The sequence below is a fragment of the Euphorbia lathyris genome, chromosome 4 (genome assembly GCF_963576675.1).
Source record: "Euphorbia lathyris chromosome 4, ddEupLath1.1, whole genome shotgun sequence".
NCBI classification, from domain to species: Eukaryota; Viridiplantae; Streptophyta; class Magnoliopsida; order Malpighiales; family Euphorbiaceae; genus Euphorbia; species Euphorbia lathyris.
The window spans coordinates 45,304,818-45,330,651 of NC_088913.1; the positions used below are offsets into that span (position 1 = coordinate 45,304,818).

The 25,834-nt window shown below is 35.3% G+C and overlaps 1 non-coding gene across 1 annotated transcript; it reads right to left on the minus strand.

Annotated features, from left to right (window-relative positions):
• Positions 1 to 23,188: 23,188 nt before the first annotated feature.
• Positions 23,189 to 23,295, minus strand: LOC136228231 (small nucleolar RNA R71). Its single transcript, XR_010688561.1, has one exon. It is a non-coding gene; the product is annotated as a small nucleolar RNA R71 (small nucleolar RNA).
• Positions 23,296 to 25,834: the final 2,539 nt, after the last annotated feature.

A 25,834-nucleotide genomic window follows, 5' to 3' on the forward strand; every position in this document is an offset into this window, starting at 1 on the left:
AAGAAAGATGACAAAGACACCCTTTAGCAATAAAGGAGAACGTGTATCAGACACCCTAGGACTAGTACATTCAGATGTATGTAGTCATATGTCAACACAAGCAAGAGAAAGGCTTAGTCACTTCATTATCTTCATAACATGATCATACTAGATATTGATTCATCTACTTGATGAAGCACAAGTCAGAAGCTTTTGAGAAAGTTCAAATGATTCAAGAATGAAGTAGTAAATCAAACGTGAAAGACTATTAAAGTACTTCAATTAGATCGAGGTAGAGAATATCTTTCAATTGATTTCCTGAATTATCTAAATGAATATGGCTTCACTCACGATGGACTCCTCCGTATACACCACGATGTATCTGAAAGGAGAAATTGTACTCTATTAGATATAGTACAATCCATGATGAGCACAACCTCTCTTCCAAAGATATTCTAGGGTTGCACCTTGGAAACCGCCATATTTACCTTGAACCGAGTATCCACAAAATCCGACAGTTCTATTCCATTTGAATTGTTCATTGGAAAAGAAACCTAGTTTCTCTTTCATGAGAATTTAGGGGTGTTCAGCATATGTTAAAACACATAACATCAGATAAGTTAGACTCTAAATCTGATAAATACTTCTTCATTAGATATCCGAAAGAAACACTAGGATATTACTTCCATCATCCGGATGATCAAAAGTAATAGTATCCAAAGACGCTGTACTTCTAGAGAAAGAGTTTCTTCTAGAAACACAAGTAGAAAGCGTGATTGAACTTGATGAAGTTCAAATGGAAGGATTGGCTGAAATAACAAAAGCAATGGTGGAAACTGAATCTGTCTCACAAGATGAGGCACTAGTGACATTACTAACTCATGGGTCTGGTCGAGTTCATCAAATCCCAAAGAGATATGGATTTCTAGTGGGAGCAGATGAAATCCCAAAGAGATTTGGATTTCTAGTGGGAGATGACGAATAGGTTCCCATATTAGACGATGAACCTATAACTTATGAGAAGTCTCTTATAAACATGTACATGTAAGCTAGTGGGAGCTCTTATGAGCCTTTACATGTAAACTAGTGGGAGCTTTGTTGTTTACTTAGTATTATATGTCAATGATATTCTACTAATGGGGACGACGTAGCTATACTGCAATCGGTGAAAATTTTGGTTATCAGATAAAATTCTCCACAATAGACTTAAAAGAAGCAGCTTACATCTTAAGGTATTAAGATCTATGGAGATAGATTGAGAAGACTGCTTGACCCCTCCCAGTCTAAATACGTTGACAAAGTGCTTAAAGTGTTTTGCACTAGACCTAACACCGCTTTTGCTTTAAGCATGACAAAGTCGATTATAGGTCAATCCGAGTGATGGTCACTAGATTATTGTCAAGAACATTCTTAAGTACTTAAAATGACTATAGACATGTTCCGAGTATATGGAGATGATAAATTGAAAGTTGGAGACTTTCAGATATAAGTCATCAAACAGATAAAGATGATTTCACAGAATATAAGTTTATTCTGAAGAGGTACGGTTAGCTGGAATAGTTCCGAGCAAGAAATCGTAACCGAGCCAAAGATCAAATCTGAGTATATAGCAGCTTCGGAAGTAGTTGAAAGGAAGTTTGGAATGGAAGTTCATTAATGAACTAGGTGTGGTACCTGACATTGTTAATGAGATTCACAATAGAGCTGTTGCTCTTGCCAAGGACCCGCAGTCTCATAATACGTCCAAACACTACCTCAGCCGTTACTATCTCTACCGAGAGATAACAACAAGAGTAGATGTGAGAATTAAAAGAGTGCCCATAAAGGGACAATCTTATAGATCCAATTAAAGAATGCCTTACCCCAACAGGTTCATGATCGTCATACGAATGCTTATGAGAATGTTTTTTAGAATCAATTGGCTTTAGTCCAAGTGGGAGTATGTTGGGGTTTAATGTCCTATAGTCAATTGTTGTAGGATATAAACCGTCTGTAAATGAATTGTTCTTTTATATCATTTGTGTTAATAAGATATAGTTTTCAACTATATAAAGGCAATTACTTTTAAGAACTAAATAAGTCACATAAAAGAAAATCCTTAAGTTTATTTAAAGTGATTATAAAGTGTTCATTCAAGCATGAAGTGAGACAAACCATTATAATAAACTAATAAACTTAAAACCACCCCAAGTCAAGTAATATGTTTGAATAGGGATTGACATAATACTGTTGAGACTTGCATGTAATAATGTCTTCTGTTGTGAACAGAGAGCTGATCTCACAAGCTTCAGATATGTAGATATCTAGACAGTTACATATATCCAAAGAAGGAGTTCATTAGGATTGGGGACCCGACTTTAGATAACAGGATGGATGGATTTATCCTATGTCATATGTTCATCACATTGGTATTAGTAGGTATAAGTAATCCCCAGACTCAAATAAAAAATTAATTAGTGATTCTGGATTATGGAATGTGATACTTTGACTCTGTTCAAACACGATCCATAACAGGGAGGACCCTTGGGTGTGTGCAGGCAGGCGTTGGGTATCACATGAAGTAATTGCATGATAGTTAATGTTGGATTGAGCATTCGTCACTCCTGATAAATAGGAGATATATCCAAGGATCGCTTGTGGAAGACTTGACTCTAAATCCTTGCAATGTGAAGGATTAAGAGTTGAAATGGAGATTTCACTTAATCTATCTATTCCGAGTTAACTCGGCCTGTACAAGTAAAATGAATGTCTCGCTATATGTGACTTGACATTATCCATAGTCATAAGATTCGTTCGAGGATGTAGTTGATGAAGGATCGAATTATACTGGACCTAATACGAAAAGGTTAACGACGGAATCAACCTGTATTTTTATAGCTCTGGAGGAATGTTTACAGTTCTGCTATTCTCAGTCCGCGCACTCATTCCATTATACAAAAGATTGAATATAATTTTAGGAAATTAATTCAATAGTTGTATACGGCTAGTAGCAATAAGAACCTAATGGGTCACACATAAGACTTGGAACCAAAAGAGGACATAAGAGTAATTAATGAATGGAAGATTAAAATTGTTTTAATTATATATATATGGGGGTCGAAATTATATATATATGCATTTTATGCATATATTAATTAATTTATTTAGACAATTATAATTAGATTATGGTTGTGGTTAAATTAATTATATGATAAATAAGTTAGGAGATTTAATGTGATTATATATCTCTGATTATTATCCTAACAAATAAATAAACATTATCTATTATATTTAGATATAATTGTAGATAATAATAATAGAGTATTATTTAGAATAAAACTCTAATTATGTAACCTAATTCTATCTAACTAGGGTTTAGATACAAGAGACTATTTATGCCCCTTATATGTGAATTTTCAGCTAACCCTAATATTCCTACAATAAGATTTTCGGCCAACATAAGAAAAGAGGAAGAAAAGTTCATCCTGTCTCCATTCGATTAATTTCAATCTTTGTTTCTCTTTCCTTGATCTTGTGTTGATTTGTGAGAGGCAATCTTTATTGATTGCTATTCTTTGGTTGAGATTCTAATCGTTTGATTGTTTGTTTTGTTTGTGTTCGTGTTCGTGGAACCCGGGATTAAGAGTTGTGGGCACTTCATTTGCAACGATAGATCGTCAATAAAGGTATTTCGTTCTATCCCTATTTATATGAAATAACGCTTAACGGATCTTGAGTTAAGGGAAATAGGTGAAAAATTTATATTTCCGTTGCGCCTGTGTTTGCCTATTTTCTTTCAGTGGTATCAGATCATGTGTTAAATCCGTTATTTCTGATAATGTAGAATCCTTGCCTTTCCATTCATTGATAATGTGATATATATACACAAGATATATGTGTGAACATGATAATTACAAATCAATTATATTCCTAAATTACAGCAGAAATATCCATATCTAATACACCCCCGTAGTCGAAACGGGAGGTGGTCGAACGTTGAGACTAGAGCGGAAGTCGTCGAAAAGAATTTGTGGTAGACCTTTGGTGAAAATATCTGCAATTTGATGACGAGAAGGAACATGAAGTACCCTAACCTCTCCTTTAGCAACCTTTTCTCGAACAAAATGTATATCCATCTCAATATGCTTGGTACGTTGGTGTTGTACAGGATTACCAGTGAGGTAAACTGCACTCACATTGTCACAATATACCAAGGTGGATTTACTAATAGGGCAATGAAGTTCAAGAAGAAGATTTCTAATCCAGCAAGTTTCAGATACGACATTAGCAACACCACGATACTCTGCTTCAGCACTAGAACGAGATAAAGTGGGTTGCCGCTTAGCAGACCAAGACAGAAGATTGTCACCAAGGAAAACACAATATCCTGAAGTAGAACGTCGAGTGTCAGGACATCCCCCCCAATCTGCATCTGTATAGGAGACCAAGGAATCTAGTGAAGAGGTTGTGAATGTAAGTCCGAACTCCAGGGTTCCTTTAACATATCGAAGAATCCGCTTGATAGCTGCCATATGAGACGTTTTGGGATCGTGCATGAATAAACAGACTTGCTGAACAGCATAACTGATGTCTGGGCGAGTGAGAGTCAAATACTGTAATGCACCAGCTAAACTTCGATACTCAGATGGATCATGATAAGCAGAACCAGATGAAGCACTCAGTTTTTGCTTAGTGTCAATAGGTGTTGTACAGGAATTTGCTGAAGAAAGACCGGCTTTAGAAATGATCTCAGTAGCATACTTCTTTTGAGACAGAAAAAGAGAGCCGGCGCTCCGAGTGACAGATATCCCTAAAAAATAACTCAATGGGCCAAGATCTTTCATAGCAAATTCGGAACTCAATTTGTTGATAATTGACTCTCGTAGAGCAGTGGAAGAAGTAGCTAGAACGATGTCATCCACATATAAGAGTAGATATGCCATCTCTGCTCCCCGACGAAAGACAAACAGTGAATGATCAGATTTACTGTGAGAAAAACCCATGGTAGACAAGAAAGAGGCAAACCGTTGGTACCACGCCCGTGGTGCCTGTTTGAGACCATAAAGAGACTTTTGAAGAAGGCATACATGATCTGGATAGTTGGGATCCCGAAATCCCAGTGGTTGATGCATATAAACAGTCTCATGAAGATCCCCATGAAGAAAAGCATTTTTTACATCCAGCTGATGTAGTGGCCAACCTTTAGAAAGTGCAATACTTAATACAGCTCGAATTGTTGCTGGCTTAACAACTGGACTGAAAGTATCACCACAGTCTACCCCAACAAGTTGATTCGCCCCATTTCCAACAAGTCTTGCTTTGTATCTTTCAAAAGATCCATCTGCATTAAATTTGTGCCTGAGAATCCACCAACTACGAAGAACATTAGCATTAGAAGGACGGGGTACGAGGACCCACGTCTTATTTTCAATAAGAGCCTTATATTCTTCAGTCATGGCTTGTTTCCAATTAGGGTCTTGTAAAGCAAGTGAGGGATTAGAAGGAATAGGAGAAATAGTGGTGGTGTGTAAGTTGAGCTTTCTTTGGGGTTTGAAAATTCCAAGTTTAGCTCGGGTTGTCATAGGGTGAGTCGGTTGGGTTGGGTTGGCGTGTATAGGATCGGGAGAAGGCGGGGAAGTGGGCTGTTGTGGGGAGGTGAGCTGTTGTGGGGAATTTGTGTTTGGGCCGTGTTGAATTGGAGAAGGAAAGGGACTGTCGAGAGGAGAAGGGGGAAGTGCTGGGCTGTTTTGGGAAGATGGGTTGGGACTGTTGGGCCGTGGTGAAACTGGGCTTTGGTTAGGAGTGGACGCATTAGTGGGGAAGGGAATAATGGGTTGGGTTGTTTGTGTAGGTGAGTTGGAAATAGAAGAAATGGGAGGGGAGGCCGAGACATGTTGAGTGGAAAATGGAAATTTGCTTTCATTGAAAATAACGTGACGAGATATAATTATTTTCCGCGCGGAGATGTCGTAACACTTATAGCCTCGATGATTGGATGGATATCCAAGAAACACACATGGAGAGGACCTAGGTTGAAGTTTATTTCTAGAGGAAGAAGGGACAAGTGGGTAACAAAGACAACCGAAAGTGCGTAAGTGAGTATAAGAAGGAGTACGATTGTAGAGAATTTGAGTCGGTGAAAGAAGACTAAGATTTTTGTGAGGGAGAATATTTAAAAGATAGGTCGCATGAGCAAGAGCATGAGACCAGAAAGAATGAGAGCAAGAAGCATGTGTTAGAAGAGTGCGAATTATATTATTGATTGTTCGAATCGTTCGTTCAGATTTACCGTTTTGGGAGGAAGTATGTGGACATGAAAAACGGAATTGCATACCATTATTGTTAAAAAAATCATGAAAATGACTATTGTTATACTCACCACCATTATCACACTGAAAAGTTTTGATATCTTTTTCAAATTGAGTACGTACGTAATTTCGGAATGTGAGGAACACAGAAAAAACTTGAGATTTATTTGCTAAGGGAAAAGTCCACAGAAAATTAGAATAATCATCTAGGAAAAGAACATAATATCTATAGCCACTAGAACTTAGAACAGGAGATGTCCATATATCACTATGAATAATATCAAACGGCATTGATGACATATTTTTAGAAGCATAAAAAGGCAATTTAATATGTTTCCCAAGCACACAAGAATTGCAAATAGAAAAATCAACATTTTTAGGACAAGAAATAAAATTATTAGTTCGAAGATTGTCTAAAATTTGAGGACCAGGATGGCCCAATCTATTGTGCCAAACTGAAGGAGATAAAACAGAAGCATTTAAAGCATAAGAAGACTCTGAAGAGGAGGATGTGACTGGATATAAATCACCGGTGCTATTACATCTCATAATAGGGATCCCCGTGCGCAAGTCCTTCACAGAGAAACCAACAGGATCAAATTCAACGGACACATTATTATCAATAGCAAATTTCCGCACAGATATAAGGTTTTTGATTAATCTAGGGGCATGTAAAACATTGTTCAATTCTAGGGTTTTGTTGTTTGTTTTTAAGGATGCATTACCAAGACCGATAACAGGAATACAAGTGCCATTACCTACTACGATACTTGTGTTAGGACTCTTATTTAAATAAGATGTGAGTTTACCTCCATCCCCGCTCATGTGAGAAGTGGCGCCGGTGTCCATATGCCAAGGTTCTGCAGGTGGTGTGATTGTCAAGGTGTGCATAGCCGCCTCAATGTTTGTTGGAGTGTAATACTGGGCCAGATGGGCCTGCGGATGGGCTCCCAATATGCCTGGCTGGACTGCAGAAGAATTGTTATTAAAAACAGGCCCGCGAGTTGCACCATGAGTTGCACCATGTGAAGAATTGGGCCAAGAAGGATAAGGACATGGGGGATAGGCCCATTGGGGCGCCTGTCCAGTCCATGGCCCGTACCCCCATGGCTGTTGTAAAGAAACAGCCCCTGACCAGCGAGGACCGCTATTTTGCTGCCATCGTCCGCCTCTGCCCCGTCCGCCTCTGCCACGTCGATAATAACCCCGGCCACCGCGAGCAGCGCCAGAATTTTGAGGGAAAGAAGGCCGAACGTGATTTGAATATGGAGGAGCTTGATTCGACGGGGACTGTTGGGCGATAGTAACGGCGGCAATTTCAGATCCGACGGTGGCGGCTGTGCGTTTTTTACGGGCAGATTCTTCCAATAATAACATGGACCTTGCCTTTGTGAAATTGGGCAGAATGTCATTGTGGCGAATTTGTGTTCCGATTGTCTCGTAGGCGTCAGTGAGCCCCGAAATTAATTGAAGAACGAGACGATCGTTGGATACGGCAGCCCCGACGTTGCTTAATTGGTCCGAGAGGGACTTCAAATGTTGGCAGTAGGCAGAGATATCATCAAAATTTTCAAGTCTAGCATTGGACAGTTCTTGTTGTAAATAAAGGGCTCTTGAATTTTTATTATCGGAGAATTGTTGTTCTAGGAGTTTCCAAGCGTCGGCGGCTGTTAAATTTGATCCGATGATACTGTTGAGAAGGTCTGAAGATATGGTTCCATAAATCCATTGCAACACGATGGCATCAACACGAGACCATAAACCTGGATTCTTTGCTTTCATAACCGAAGAAGAGGTTTCCGATTTATCGTCGGTTTCAGGAAGGATATGATCAAAAACTTGAAAAGCACGGGCATGTGTTTTAAAAAGTTCAGCCCAAGTGGTATAGAGGCCTTTGCCGGATTCGAGAGGATCACGAATAAAGGAGGTAATGTTGATAATGGAGAGGGCCGGATGAGTTGGTGCGGCGGCGGCACCATTGTTTTGTTCATTGTTTGGCATGGTGGCAGTAGAGTTTTTAGGGATGAAGAACGGCAGAATGAGGAAGAGAGAAAGAAGAGATTTGGGTGGGATTAGGGAGAGAAATTTTAGGAGAGAGTTTTTAGGAAAGAAATTAGGCTCATGATACCATGATAATGTAGAATCCTTGCCTTTCCATTCATTGATAATGTGATATATATACACAAGATATATGTGTGAACATGATAATTACAAATCAATTATATTCCTAAATTACAGCAGAAATATCCATATCTAATAATTTCATATATGAAAATATTAAACGATTAAGACGAGATTAAAATGTTTTATGATTCGGTTAATTAACAAAGGGGTTTGTAGAATTAAACAGTTGATTAAAACGATGTTTTGTATATGTGATATACGTGTTTGTGGATTAAAGATTTTAACTGTTTGAATCGTTAAAAGAGTTAATTAGATTAATCTTTGAAAATTTTGATTTTGTTAAACGATTTAAACGAAACGTTTAGAATCGATTAATTATTGATATATATTGAAAAGTTATATATATAAATATAAAATAAGTTTTATAATATATTTTGAACAGAAACTGAAATTACGTTTTAATTGAAGAAGAGTTGTAATTTAATTAAAACAAATAAAAAAAATTTAAGCATGTGGGTTGCGCAAAACAGTAACATTAAGCTACTGTTTGCGCAGCCCCACATATACATGGAGGCTGCGTGATGTTGCTGCCTTTTAGCAGCAACACGTCCTTCGTCGCGGACGCGATCCGCGACGGGGACAAACCCGTCATGTTTATTTTGAGTTTCTGTTTTTCCAAAAATATTTTGGTTTTTCAGAAAACTAAAATTAATGTATATAGAATTAATTAGTCCACTAAATTTTGATCATCGTCTGTTTTAAATTGTATAGTGTAAATTGAGTTGCCTAATTAAAGTTATTTGATACAGTTAATTAGGCGAACTATTTCATTGATACAAAATTAAAATTTAGGAACAATGAATCAGCCCATATAAGTTTATTGATATATAATTGTTATAATTAATAAAAGGATATGGTAATTATAAGTTTTTTAATTTGATTTTTCAAACCGTTTTGTGCTTAATAATTATATTCAATATATTGGTTAAACACATTAAACAGTTTTGGTAAAATAATTAAACACGATAATTTATAATTTCTCGTCTTAAAAGTTTTTTTTTTTTTTGGAATTGATTTTACAAAGTTATTTGATGTTTAATTATTTGTATGTGATACGGTTGAATTAAACACGTTAAATAATTTTGGTAAAATAATTGAACACAAATAATTAATATTTTGTATAGTTATATTTTGAGTATCTAATTAAGTTTATATTTGATATATTTTAATTAGAATAAAATATAAAGGATACAAAATTAATTAAAGGTTAATTTGATAGTAAAGTTAATTAAAGGACTAAATTGAAAGTATAATTAATTTAAGGGTTAATTTGATTAATTATAATATTACATAAACCGTTTATGTAATCAACCAATTAAATTTATTTAATTGAGTCTGTTTGGTGTTATGGACATATTTAGACCCCTCTATAATTGTTATTTGGTCTTTTGGTATTTTTGGAAAACAGGGCCTGCGAGTCCTGCCTTATCTACTCTCTATTGTATTTCTCTTCTCACCTAAATCCCTTCAAATTAGTTGAAGTATTCTAAAGTAGTATAGAAATTAAATATTGTTGTAAATCAAGACGCCAAGGAAAAGACGGAGGACCTGACGGATAAATATGTAATAGTTAGTATTTACCATAGGGTGAGCTTTATTCCGTTTCTGGCTCAACGAAATAATTTAGATGATATGTCCATAACCACCAATGTAAATTATATGTGTCTGATGTATGATAAAGCAAATCAACACTAGGTTAGAGGATGAGACTTTAAAATAAAAATCTCTCACTAATCAAAAGTTAAGTAAATAAGCAAGTTATTAAAATCGCTTGCCCCTCCCTAATTTTATAATTCAGCCGACAGTATCTAGAGACTTTAGGTTGTTGAGTAAACTCAAGCTCGGGTCTTATAGGTAACACCTAAATTATTGAAAAAATGTTTTCACGAATATGGGGTAATGACTTAAACTAGATTAGAATAATTGGATGAGTAAACTCATGTTATTCTAAACTAATGGATGGTTGGGATTGATATCAATGTATATTAGTTACTAATGTGGTTAGTAACCCAATAACCTAGGAATCACAGGATTGATGTGATTGATTACATGAATCTACGTAACCAATGAAACTAGCTTGTTGAGTAAACTCAAGGTGAAATTTCAGGAGTTAGGATCCTAGCTCACTAAGGGATTTGTGAAATTCTTCGAATTAATATTGAGGTTTATTAATTTGGTAAAATAGGGGGAGCAATTTAAACAATTAAAGTCCTATATTTAAATTGAATATATTAAAGCAAATGAATAACATCCGTCACTCTATCTCACTCTCAAGTTAAAGTACATACTCTGAATCATCATATCTAAAATGGATCTACATAATATTTTAAACGATAACAAATTGAATAGTTCAGAATTCACCAACTATTTTGGCAAACTCAAAATTGTTTTGAAGTTCGAAATGATTGGGTCTGTACTAAGATACACTGATACCCATCGTCAAAATTGTTTTGAAGTTCGAAAAGATTGGGTATGTATTAAGATACGTTGATACCCAATGTCCTTGTTGATGATGCTCTTGTCAAGAAGATGTTTACCGGAAGCACCAATCAGATGGCGAACGTACAGAATGTATCACACTTGCAGCTATGACACTAGAGCCACAAAAGCAACATGAGAACATGGATGCGTATTCCATGATTATGCACTTAAAAAAGGTGTTTTGAGAAACAGACTCAATGCGAAAGCTATGAGATGGCAAATTTGTTGTTTCGCTCCAAGATGCAAGAAGGTTCTTCTGTTGTGGCACATTATGTCAAGATGATTGGTTACATCACTAAGTTTTCTAGCATTGGATTTATGATGGATAATGAATTAAGTGTCGACTTAGTTCTATGATCCATCCTAGAGATTTACTCATAAGCTCATCACGAACTGCCAGATGAATAAACTCAGAGACCTCTCTAGAAGAGCTCTTGAACATGCTCCAGTCAGTTGAGTCTAATCAAAAGAAAGAGAAAGTGATGTCTGCACTTGTTATTGAGGGATGTCACAAGAGAAAAGGGAAGTTTCTAAGTTCTAAAGATTCCAAGAAGAACAAATGCATTAAACCCAAATCAATGAAAGCAAGAAGCCGGAAGGGAATGCCACCAATATAGTAAAGAAGGGAATTGGAAGAGGAACTGTAAGAAGAACTTATACTCTCTCTAGAAGAAAGGTCACGATAGTACTTTTACTTTTAGAAGTAAAGGACATACAATTCAACTTACTTGTGGAAATGCCAACTAAGCCATAGAAGTGAGAGACGCATGTCTAAGCTGCATCAAGATGCGCTTATAGACTCAGTTGATTTTGAATCAATGGGCACGTGTAAGTCTTGTTTAAAAGAAAGATGACAAAGACACCCTTTAGCAATAAAGGAGAACATGTATCAGACACCCTAGGACAAGTACATTCAGATGTATGTAGTAATATGTCAACACAAGCAAGGGAAAGGCTTAGTCACTTCATTATCTTTATAAGATGATCATACTAGATATTGATTCATCTGCTTGATGAAGCACAATTCAGAAGCTTTTGAGAAAGTTCAAATGATTCAAGAATGAAGTAGTAAATCAAACAGGAAAGACTATTAAAGTACTTCGATTAGATCGAGGCAAAGAATATCTTTCAAATGATTTCCTGAATTATCTAAATGAATATGAATTCACTCACAATGGACTCCTCCGTATACACCACGATGTATCTGAAAGGAGAAATTGTACTCTATTAGATATATTACAATCCATGATGAGCACAACCTCTCCTCTAAAGATATTCTAGGGCTGCGCCTTGGAAACCACCTTATTTACCTTGAACCGAGTATCCACAAAATCCGACAGTTCTATTCCATTTGAATTGTTCATTGGAAAAGAAACTGAGTTTCTCTTTCATGAGAATTTAGGGGTGTTCAGCATATGTTAAAACACATAACATCAGATAAGTTAGACTCTAAATCTGATAAATACTTCTTCATTGGATATCCGAAAGAAACACTAGGATATTACTTCTATCATCTGGATGATCAAAAGTAATAGTATCCAAAGACGATGTACTTCTAGAGAAAGAGTTTCTTCTAGAAACACAAGTAGAAAGCATGATTGAACTTGATGAAGTTCAAAAGGAAGGATTGGCTGAAATAGCGAAAGCAATGGTGGAAACCGAATCTGTCTCACGAGATGAGGCACTAGTGACATTACTAACTCATGGGTCTGGTCGAGTTCATCAAATCCCAAAGAGATTTGGACTTCTAGTGGGAGCCGATGAAATCCCAAAGAGATTTGGATTTCTAGTGGGAGACGACGAAGAGGTGAAGGAAAATAGGCTAACGTTTGGCAGCGGAAATATAAAAATTTTAACCTTTTTCCATTAACCCTTGATCCGTTAATCGTTATTTCATATAAAGAGGGATAGAAGGAAATACCTTTTGAAGTTCTATCTACCATTGCAATCGAAGTGCCCACAACTCTTACTCCGAGTTCCCGAGCACAAGACAAAAACACAATTCAAAATCAAGTTAGAACTCAACCATGTAAAAGCAATCAAGAATAGATTGCCTCTAATTAATCAACATAAGATCAAGGAATAAAAGAAAGAGATGATAATCGATCGAATCGGAAGGAAGCGGTGAATGAACTCGTCCTCAACAAGGGGGTCGAAATTCTCTCTCTCCGGTAGACTAGGGTTGGCCGAAATTCTACTATAAGGGGGGTATATATACTCTCTTATATCTAAACCCTAGTTAGATAGAATTAGGTTTACTGAATAAGAATTTAATTCGGAATAAAATTCTTATTAGTTATTATTTATAATTATATCTAAATATAATAATAATAACTTATTGGTAGGATAATAATAGGAGCAATTTAATCTCATTAAACCTCCTAACTTATTTATCCTTTAATTAATTTAATTTACAATCGTAATCTAATTAGGCTTGCTTAAAATCAAATTAATTTCTTTATGTATTTTATACATAAATTTCGCCCCCTATGTACTGGGCCTTAGTGGACTCAGTTGGGCTTCCATCAATTAATTAACATTTGTTTCTCTTTTGGGCTCCAAGTCTTATGTGTGACCCATTAGGTTCTTATTACTTCTAGCCGTATGGAACTATAAAATTAATTTTCACAGAATTATATTTAATCTTTGCATAACGGAATGAGTACGCGAAATGTGATTGGCAAATCCGAAACATTCCCCCAGAGCTATAAGAAGACAGGTTGATTCTGTCGACCTTTCCGTATTAGTTACAGTATAATTCGATCGTTTATCAACTACATCCTTGAACTGAATCTTATGACTATAGATAATGTCAAGTCACATATAGCGAGACGTTCGTTTTACTTGTACAGGCCGAGTTGACTCCAATTAGATAGGTTAAGTGAAATCTGTATTTCAAGTCTTAAGCTATCACCTTGCAAGGATTTAGAGTCAAGTCTTCCACAAGCGATCCTTGGACATATCTCCCATTTATCGGGAGTGACAAATGCTCAATCCAATGTATAACTATCCTGCAATTACTTCATGTGATACTCAACTCTGCCGTTCACACCCCAGAGTCATCTCTGTTATGGATCGTGTTACAACAGGATCAAAGCATCACCATTCCATAATCCAAAATCACTAATTAACATTCCTTCGAGTCTTAGGATTACTTATACCTATTAATACTAATGAGATGAACAGGTGACAAGGATAAATCTACCCATCCTGTTATCTCAAGTCGGGTCCCCAATCCTAATGAACTCCCTTTCATTGGATTCATGTAACTGTCCAGATATCTGCATATCTGAAGCTTGTGAGACCAGCTCTCTGTCTCGACAGAAGACATTGTTACATGCAAGTCTCAACAGTGATATGTCAATCCTATTTCTAAACATATTACTTGACTTGGGGTGGTTTTAAGTTTATTAGTTTATTATAAAGTTTTGTCTTACTTCATGCTTGTATGAACACTTTATAATCACTTTAAACAAACTTAAGGATTTCCTTATATTAGACTTATTTAGTTCTTAGAAGAGGTTGCCTTTATATAGTTATGAAACCATATCTTATTAAAACAAATGATATAAAGAACACTTCATTTACATTTAGTTCATATCCTAGAACAATTGTCTATAGGACACTAAACCCCAACATACTCCCACTTGGGCTAAAGCTAATTGTTTCTACAACTTATCCTAGTAGAACTTAGATGACGATCATGTACTTTCTGGGCTAAGGGCTTTGTCAACGGATCTGCAACGTTGTCCTCAGTAGGTACTCTTTCTATTCTCACATCTCCTCTTGCCACAATCTCTCTTACAATGTGGTATCGCTTTAGGTAATGCTTGGATGCATTATGAGACCGTGGTTCCTTTGCTTGTGCAATGGCTCCATTGTTATCACAGTATAGAGTAATGGGATTTACAATGTCAGGCACCACACCAAGTTCTGTAATGAACTTCTTAATCCAAACCGCTTCCTTTGCTGCTTCCGCAGCAGTGATGTACTCTGACTCGGTCGTAGAGAAAGCTACGCTTCCCTGCTTGAAACTCTTCCAACTGACCGCGCCCCCATTCAAGATAAACAGGTATCCTGATTGGGATCTAAAATCGTTCTCATCTGTGAGATGACTGTCATTTGAAAATCCTTCTATTTTCAGATCCCCTTCTCCGTACACTAGGAACATGTCTTTAGTCCTTCTCAAGTACTTAAGAATGTTCTTGACGACATTCCAATGCTCGTCTCCCGGATTACCTTGATAACGACTCGTTATACTCAACGCGGATGCTACGTCAGGTCTAGTGCAAAGCATAGCATACATTATCGAACTGATTGCGCTGGCGTATAGGATTACAGCCATGCGTTTCTTATCATCTTCGGTTTTAGGACATTGATGATTGCTTAACTTTACTCCATGCACCGTGGGTAAGTTACCTCATTTCGATTCAAGCATGCTAAACCGCTTTAGCACCTTTTCAATGTATGTAGCCTATGAAAGATCAAACAGTCTTCTTGATCTATCTCTGTAGATCTTTATACCAAGTATATAAGCTGCTTCACCAAGGTCTTTCATGGAGAAGTTACCTGATAACCATACTTTCACCGCCTATAGTAGAGCTATATCATTTCCCATCAATAATATATCGTCCACATATAATATTAGAAATGCAACTGAACTCCCACTTGCTTTCTTGTAAATGCAAGCTTCTTCGCAATTTTGCTCAAAACCAAATTGTTTTATGGTTTCGTCAAAACGTTTGTTCCAGCTTCTTGATGCTTGCTTGAGTCCATAAATGGATCTCTGTAGTTTGCAAACCTTGTTTGCATCCTTTGATATGAAACCTTCAGGCTGCATCATATATACATCCTCAAGCAGGTTTTCGTTTAGGAAAGCTGTTTTCAGATCCATTTGCCAAATCTCGTAATCGAAGTGAGTGGCAATATCGAGCATTATTCTGATTGATTTGGACATAGCCACTGGAGAGAAAGTTTCGTCATAATCAATTCCTTGTTTCTGACGATATCCTTTCGCTACTAACCTAGCTTTGTAGGTGCTAACCTTTCCATCCATGTCAGTCTTCTTCTTGAAGATCCACCTGCACCCAATGGGTTTTATCCCTTCGGGTGGATCAACCAAAGTCCACACTTGGTTGGTGTACATGGAATCCATGGCCTCGAGCCATGCTTTAGAATTTGGACTGGTAAAAGCCTCTTCGTAGTTTTCGGGTTCGTCGTCTAACACGGGAACCTCATCATCATCTCCCACTAGAAAACCATATCTAATTGGGAGTTCACGAACTCTTTGTGATCTACGAGTAGGTGGCACTTGAGTCTCATCCAATGGGACTGCTTCGGGTTCCTCTACCGCCTCTGTTGTTTCAGTCGGTGTTTCTTCTTCTTGAACTTCATCAAGTTCAATCATGCTTCCCTTTTCTGTTTCTTTGAGAAACTCTTTCTCCAAGAAGGTTGCGTGTTTGGATACTATTACTTTCTGATCATTTGGATGATAGAAGTACCCCATAGTTTCCTTAGGGTATCCAATGAAGAAACATTTATCAGATTTAGAATCTAGTTTGTCTGACGCTATGCGTTTGACAAATGCTGAACAACCCCATACTCTCATGAATGAAAATGTGGGTTTCCTACCAATGAACAATTCATATGGTGTGGAACTAGCAGATTTAGTTGGTACTCGATTTAGGGTGAAGAGGGAAGTTTCTAAGGCATAGCCCCAGAATGTTTTTGGAAGTAATGCTATGCTCATCATAGATCGTACCATATCTAGTAAGGTACGATTCCTCCTTTCAGATACACCATTGTGTTGTGGTGTATAGGGAGGTGTCCATTGTGAGCATATCCCACATTCAGTTAGATAATTCAGAAAATCATCTGAAAGATATTCGCCACCTCCAATTCTTATGTGTGACCCATTAGGTTCTTATTACTTCTAGCCGTATGTAACTATTAAATTAATTTTCACATAATTATATTTAATCTTTGCATAACGGAATGAGTACGTGAAATGTGATTGGCAAATCCGAAACATTCCCCCAGAGCTATAAGAAGACAGGTTGATTCTTTCGTTGACCTTTCCGTATTAGTTACAGTATAATTCGATACTTTATCAACTACATCCTTAAATTGAATCTTATGACTATGGATAATGTCAAGTCACATATAGCGAGACGTTCGTTTTACTTGTACAGACCGAGTTGACTCCAATTAGATAGGTTAAGTGAAATCTGTATTTCAAGTCTTAAGCTATCACCTTGCAAGGATTTAGAGTCAAGTCTTCCACAAGCGATCCTTGGACGCATCTCCCATTTATCGGGAGTGACAAATGCTCAATCCAATGTATAACTATCCTGCAATTACTTCCTGTGATACCCAACTCTGCCGTTCACACCCCAGAGTCATCTCTGTTATGGATCGTGTTACAACAGGATCAAAGCATCACCATTCCATAATCCAAAATCACTAATTAACATTCCTTCGAGTCTTAGGATTACTTATACCTATTAATGCTAATGAGATGAACAGGTGACAAGGATAAATCTACCCATCCTATTATCTCAAGTCGGGTCCCTAATCCTAATGAACTCCTTTCATTGGATTCATGTAACTGTCCAGATATCTGCATATCTGAAGCTTGTTAGATCAGCTCTCTGTCTTGACAGAAGACATTGTTACATGCAAGTCTCAGTAGTGATATGTCAATCCTATTTCTAAACATATTACTTGACTTGGGGTGGTTTTAAGTTTATTAGTTTATTATAAAGTTTCGTCTCACTTCATGCTTGTATGAACACTTTATAAGCACTTTAAACAAACTTAGGGATTTCCTTTTATTAGACTTATTTAGTTCTTAAAAGAGCTTGCCTTTATATAGTTATGAAACCATATCTTATTAAAATAAATGATATAAAGAACACTTCATTTACATTTAGTTCATATCCTAGAACAATTGTCTATAGGACACTAAACCCCAACAAGAGGTTCCCATGTTAGACGATGAACCTATAACTTATGAGAAGGCTCTTATAAACCTGTACATGTAAGCTAGTGGGAACTCTTATGAGCCTTTACATGTAAACTAGTGGGAGCTTGGTCATTTACTTAGTATTATATGTCAATGATATTCTACTAATAGGAACGACGTAGCTATACTGCAATTAGTGAAAAATTTGGTTATCGGATAAAATTCTCCATAATAGACTTAAGAGAAGCAGCTTACATCTTAACGATTAAGATCTATAGAGATAGATTGAGAAGACTACTTAACCCCTCCCAATCTAAATACGTTGACAAAGTGCTTAAAGCGTTTTGCACTAGACCTAACATTACTTTTGCTTTAAGCATGACAAAGTCGATTATAGGTCAATCCAAGTGATGGTCACTGGATTATTGTCAAGAACATTCTTAAGTACTTAAAATGACTATAGACATGTTCCGAGTATATCAAGATGATAAATTGAAAGTTGGATATTTTTAGATATAAGTCATCAAACAAATAAAGATGATTTCACAGAAATAAGTTTATTCTGAAGAGGTACGGTTAGCTGGAATAGTTCCGAGCAAGAAATCGTAACCGAGCCAAAGATCAAATCAAAGTATATAACAGCTTCGGAAGTAGCTGAAAGGAAGTTTGGAATGGAAGTTCATTAATGAACTAGGTGTGGTACCTGACATTGTTAATGAGATTCACAATAGAGCTGTTGCTCTTGCCAAGGACCCACAGTCTCATAATACGTCCACACACTACCTCATTCGTTACTATCTCTATCGAGATATAACAATAAGACTAGATGTGAGAATTAAAAGAGTGCCCATAAAGGGACAATCTTATAGATCCAATTAAAGAATGCCTTACCCTAAAAGGTTCATGATCGTCATGCGAACGCTTATGGGAATGTTTTTAGAAACAATTGGCTTTTGTCCAAGTGGGAGTATGTTGGGGTTTAGTGTCCTACAGTCAATTATCATAGGATATAAACCGGTTGTAAATGATTTGTTCTTTTATATCATTTGTTTTAATAAGATATAGTTTTCAACTATATATAAAGGCAATTACTTTTAAGAACTAAATAAGTCAAATAAAAGAAAATCCTTAAGTTTATTTAAAGTGATTATAAAGTGTTCATACAAGCATGAAGTGAGACAAAACATTATAATAAACTAATAAACTTAAAACCACCCCAAGTCAAGTAATATGTTTGAATAGGGATTGACATAATACTGTTGAGACTTGCATGTAATAATGTCTTTTGTTGTGAATAGAGAACTGATCTCACAAGCTTTAGATATGTAGATATCTGGACAGTTACGTGGATCAGGTGAAGGAGTTCATTAGGATTGGGGATCCGACTTGAGATAACAGGATGGATGGATTTATCCTATGTCACATGTTCATCACATTGGCATTAGTAGGTATAAGTAATCCTCAGACTTAAAGGAATATTAATTAGTGATTATAGATTATGGAATGTGATACTTTGACTATGTTCAAACACGATCCATACCAGGGAGGACCCTGGAGTGTGTGCGGGAAGGCGTTGGGTATCACACGAAGTAATTGCAGGGTAGTTAATGTTGGATTGAGCATTCGTCACTCTTGATAAATAGGAGATATATCCAAGGATCGCTTGTGGAAGACTTGACTCTAAATCTTTGCAAGGTGATGGATTGAGAGTTGAAATGAACATTTCACTTAATCTATCTATTCAGAGTTAACTCGGTATGTACAAGTAAAATGAACGTCTCGCTATATGTGACTTTACATTATCTATAGTTATAAAATTCGTTCGAGGATGTAGTTGATGAAGGATCGAATTATACTGAACCTAATACGGAAAGGTCAATGATGGAATCAACCTATCTTCTTATAGCTCTAGGAGAATGTTTACAGTTCTGCTATTCACAGTCCGCGCACTCATTACTTTATACAAAAGATTGAATATAATTTTGGGAAATTAATTCAATAGTTGTATACAGCTAGTAGCAATAAGAACCTAATGGGTCACACATAAGACTTGGAACCAAAAGAGGTTATAATAGTAATTAATGAATGGAAGATTAAAATTGTTTTAATTATATATATATGGGGGCCGAAATTATATATATATATGCATTTTGTGTATATATTAATTAATTTATTTAGACAATTATAATTAGATTATAGCTGTGGTTAAATTAATTATAGGATAAATAAGTTAGGAAATTTAATATGATTATATATCTCAAATTATTATTCCAAACATTATCTATTATATTTAGATATAATTGTAGATAATAATAATAGAGTATTATTTAGAATAAAACTCTAATTAAGTAACCTAATTCTATCTAACTAGGGTTTAGATACAAGAGGCTATTTATGCCCCCTTATATGTGAATTTTCGGCTAACCCTAACATTCCTACAGCAGGAATTTCGGCCAACATAAGAAAAGAGGAAGAAAAGTTGTCCCGTCTCCATTCGATTAATTTCTATCTCTGTTTCTCTTTCCTTGATCTTGTGTTGATTTATTAGAGGCAATCTTTACTGATTGTTATTATTTGGTTGAGATTTTAATCGTTTGATTGTTTGTTTTGTTTGTGTTCGTGGAACCCGGGATTAAGAGTTGTGGGAACTTCGTTTGCAACTGTAGATAGATCGTCAATAAAGGTATTTCATTCTATCCCTCTTTATATGAAATAACGCTTAACGGATCTTGAGTTAAGGGAAATAGGTAAAAAATTTAAATTTCCATTGAGCCCGTGTTTGCCTATTTTCCTTCACATAATCCACTTGCTTTGTTTTTAATTATTGATTCTAATTCACTATGATAGGTCGAGGAATTATGATTATCTATCTAAAAAGCGTGTACAAGTTTATATTTATAAAAATCCTGGATCGAGAGATTGGATTAAATATTCTTATATGATAGAACTGCAGTTAAGTTTGAAAAGCGTTTACAAGTTTATATTTATAAAAATCTGTTTGTATCCTGGGCTATTCACGGAATAGAAACTTAAGAAATATAACTTAAGTATTATTATTATCTTTTAAACAAAATTATTTACAAACTTAATTAATTATTTTCTATAACCAAGAGAAAATGAATTTATAAATTAAATCTGTTATAGTAATTAATCAACGTGCTCTGTGGGAATGATATCTTATTATTACTACAAGCGGAACCGTGCATTTGCGGAATTCGCCTAACAAGTTTTTTGGCACCGTTGCCGGGGAACGCCAAAGAGATTAACTTTTATGAATCACTATTTTATTTATTCTGAATTTTGGTTTATAGACTTATATGAAATTCTTTCTGATTAGCAGGTACCAAGATTAAAAGTTTATGTGTCAGACACGAAGTGCCAAACAGATACTAGAACCTTATCAACCTAAGATCGAAAAGAATTCAAAGAAAAAGAAAAGAGCAAGGAAAAATAAGAACAAAAATAAAGCAAGGATGGCAGTACCACAAAGATTAATAGACTACATCGCACCAGCATTCAATGGAGTACAGGACGGGGTAGTGCGTCCACCAATCGTTGCAGAACAATTTGAGATCAAACCATCTTTATTTCAAATGTTACAAAATAGTGTCCAATATTATGGACTAGAGGTGTCAAAATGGATCATAACCCATTTAACGACTCGTTTAACTCGTAATTAAACGAATTAGGGTTGACTCATTTATGTGTTGAGTCATAAATGAGTCGACCCACCTAACTCATATAATAAATGGGTTGGGTCATGAGTTAATTGGGTTGACTCAATTAACTCATTTAATAATTTGTGAAAAAATGATAAATCATGAAAAAACGGAAAATCGAGAAAAATGGAAAAAAACTAAAAAATAAAAAGCGGAAAATTAGTTAGAAACTTAATGTATTTAAGGGTTAATTTTAATAAAATGAAAAGAGTGAATAACAAGAAAAAGTGAACTATAACAAAAATAAAAAACGTGAGAAGAACACAAAAATGTGAAAAACGGAAAACGAAAAACGAAAAAAAACGTGAAACCTCGAAAATGCGAAAACACACAAAAACATGATAAAACACGAAAAATACAAAACATGAAAAAACACTAAAAACATGAACAATGGAAAAAAGCGAGAAATTGTGAAAACGCGAAAAAACACAACAAAAACAAAAACGTGACAAAACACGAAAAATGCAAAAATGTGAACAAACACAAAAAAAACATGAAAACGTGAAAAATATGAACAACATGAAAACACCAAAAACACGAAAACGTGAAAAAATGTTAAAACGCATTTTTTCACATTTTCGCTTTTTCAAAGTTAATTTTTTTTCTTCACATTTTCGTGTTTTTCACATTTTTTTATGTTTCGTGTTTTTAATATTTTTTATGTTTTTCGTGTTTTTCACATTTTTTCACATTTTATTTTTGTAACGTTTTCGTGTTTTTAATAGTTTGTTTATGTTTTTTCACGTTTTCCACATTTTTTCAACTTTTTTCGTGTCTTAACAGTTTGTTTATTTGTGTTTTTTCCCGTTTTCCACATTTTTCAAGTTTTTCATGTTTTTAACGTTTTTCATGTTTTTGTGTTTTTCCATATTTTTTCACGTTTTCGTGTTTTTAACCTTTGTTTAAGTTTTCGTATTTTTTTTTACTTTTTCTGTTTAGAGATAGTGGCAGAAGGCACGAGGTGCCAACACCCACGACTGCCAGGAACCATCCCTTATGTTATTGGTTACGTCTTTGTTCACATTTAACGTATCCTTTTTTTAATGTTGTTTCCGTTTTTACATTTTTTTTGTTTAAATTTTAATTATATTTAGTTAATCGGGTTAAATGAATTAAATATGTTGATTTTTAATTTTCATTGTACTTAAATCAAAAGTTTCTTAGATTTAATTAATTGGATTAAATGAGTCAATTCGTATAACTCGTTTAATAAATGAGTTGTGTCATATCCACCCATTTATTAAATGGGTCATCCAACTCATTTATTAAATGAATCGAGTTGTATCGATTCATATATTAAATGAATTGAGTCAATCCATTTATCCATTTTGACAACCCTATTATGGACTACCTAAGGAGAATCCAAACACTCATCTGGCAAGTTACTAGAAATCTGTGACACCTTTAAAATTAATAGGGTGACATCAGATGATATTAAGCTTCGTGTTTTCCCATTTACCCTGAAAGACAAAGCAAAGGCCTAGTTGAACTCACTTCCACCAGGAACAATCACCACTTGGGACCAACTAGCCAAGAGTTTTCTGTCTAAATTCTTTCCCTTAGCAAAAACAGCAAGAGTTATCAAAGAAATTACATCATTCACCCAGCACGAAACCGAAACCATCTATGAGGCGTGGGAACGTTTTAAAGAACTGCAAAGGTTCTGCCCACACCATAACCTACCCCAAGAATTACTCATGCAAACCTTTTATAATGGTATAAACTCGACCACCCGAGGAACAATTGATGCTACAGCTGGAAGATCATTTATGAAAAAGACTTCTACCGAAGCATTTGATCTGTTAGAAGAAATGGCAACAAACAGCAGCACATGGCCAATAGAAAAATCACAGACTTCTAATACAAGTAATGCTCCCGCCTGTTCTTCATCCTCGATGGTGAAAGGTATACATGACTTAGACCCTGTTACACTATTGCAAGCACAATTTTCTGTTTTGTCTCATAAGATAGACAAATTACACACTGAAGTACAAAACCAATCTAATAATGATTATAATAATTCGGATTTAAAAGAACAAATTAATTATGTTCAGAATCGAAATAATTCTTATTCGAATACTTACAATCAAGGATGGAGAAGTCATCCGAATTTTGGTTGGAAAGAAGGAAATTCCAACCAAGATAAGTCAAACACTAATCATACTAGTGACCCACTAAGAAATCTTTCTTCTAAAATAGATAAATTTATTGATGGAATTTCTGGTAAAATAGACAACCAGGATAATAATTTTAAAAGGATCGAAAATAAATTTGATAAACTTTTCAAAAATCATTCATCTTCTATCCATAATTTATAAGTTCAGATTGGGCAATTAGCCAATGTTATACCGCCTAGAGGTCATGGCGGACTTCCAAGTAATAAAAAAATAATCCTAAAGAGCAAATGAAAGTTATCACTCTGGGATTAGGAAAAAATTATATTAATCCAGATGCTACCAGTATTGAAACTGGAGTTTTGCAGGAAAAAGAAATACATGTCCTGCAAACATCACTTATACCTGATTCTTACAGTGATAATTTTATCGAGGCTGCTAAATAAGCCAATGCTAATACTTATAAACCTAAACCCCCTTTTCCTCAACGTACACGAAATAAATATTGTGATAAACAACTCATAAATTTTCTAGACAAACTGAAGAACATTCATATTAATTTATCTTTTATGGATGCTATAACACATATTCCTAATTATAGCAAATTTTTGAAAGATTTAATTGCTAAAAAGATTAGTAGGGAAGGAGCATCTACAATAGCCCTTACGGAAGATTGTAGTTCTAAGATTTTAAGTCAAGTACCCACGAAATTAAAAGATCATGGCTGCTTCACTATCCCTTGTAAACTAGGAGGTGTAGAATTCCCCAGTTGTCTATGTGATTTAGGCGCTAGTATAAACTTGATGCCTTTATCTATTTTTAAGAAATTAGGACTAGAAGATGACATAAAACGAACATCTATGGTTTTACAATTCGCGGATTAAACCATTAAGAAACCATATGGTATTATTGAAGATGTACTAGTGAAGGTGGATAAATTAATTTTTCCCACTAACTTTGTCATATTAGATTTTGCATATGACGTAAACTGTCCTTTGATCTTAGGGAGACCATTCATGAATACAGGAAGGGCATTAGTTGATGTGTCAGAAGGAAAAATAGTGTTAAGGATAGGTGATGACAAGGTTGAGTTTGATATGAATAAAGCAATGAGATATCCTATGGAGGATAATGTGTGCATTAAAGTTGATTTAATCTACGAATGCGTAGATGATTTAACCAGTGAAAAGTGATGAGAGTGAACCAGAATTAGAACCAAAACTAGAAGATAAGATACCAGAACCACTTTTTAGAAATTAAGGACCTATTCCTCCTTCAATAGAAAAACCATCCATTTTAGAGTTAAAGGAATTACCAAAACACTTGAGGTATGCATATTTAGAAGAAGGAAATACTTTGCCAATAATAATTTCTGATAAATTAAGTGCAAACCAGGAGATACGTTTACTAGAAGTAGTAAGAAAAAGAATCAAAAGTATAGGTTGGTAGATATCTGATCTTAAGGAATTAGTCCAAATATAGTAATGCATAGGATACACCTAGTAGAGGGACAATTACCTAAAGTAGATAGGCAAAGAAGATTGAATCCAAATATGAAAGAAGTGGTAAGAGTAGAAATTACAAAATTATTAGATGTAGGAATTATATACCCTATATCAGATAGTGAATGGGTGAGTCCTATTCACTGTGTACCTAAGAAGGGCGGTATGACTGTAGTGAAAAATGAACGAGGTGAACTTATACCAACACGAACCACCACCTAATGAAGGGTTTGTATATACTATAGGAAGCTTAATTCAGCCGTTAGGAAAGATCATTTCCCCTTACCTTTAATTGACCAGATGATTGAAAGGATAGGTGGACATGCTTTTTATTGTTTCCTTGATGGATACTCTGGATTTTTCTGGATATTTATTTATCCAGATGACCGGGATAAAACTACATTTACATATCCCTATGTACATTTACTTATAGAAGAATTCCTTTTGGTTAATGCAATGTACCAGCTACATTCCAGAGATGCATGACTTCCACATTCAGTGATTTTATAGAAGATATCATGGAAGTATTCATGGATGAGTTCTTTGTATATGGAGATTCTTTTGATGCATGCTTAATAAACTTAGATAAAGTTTTAGCTAGATG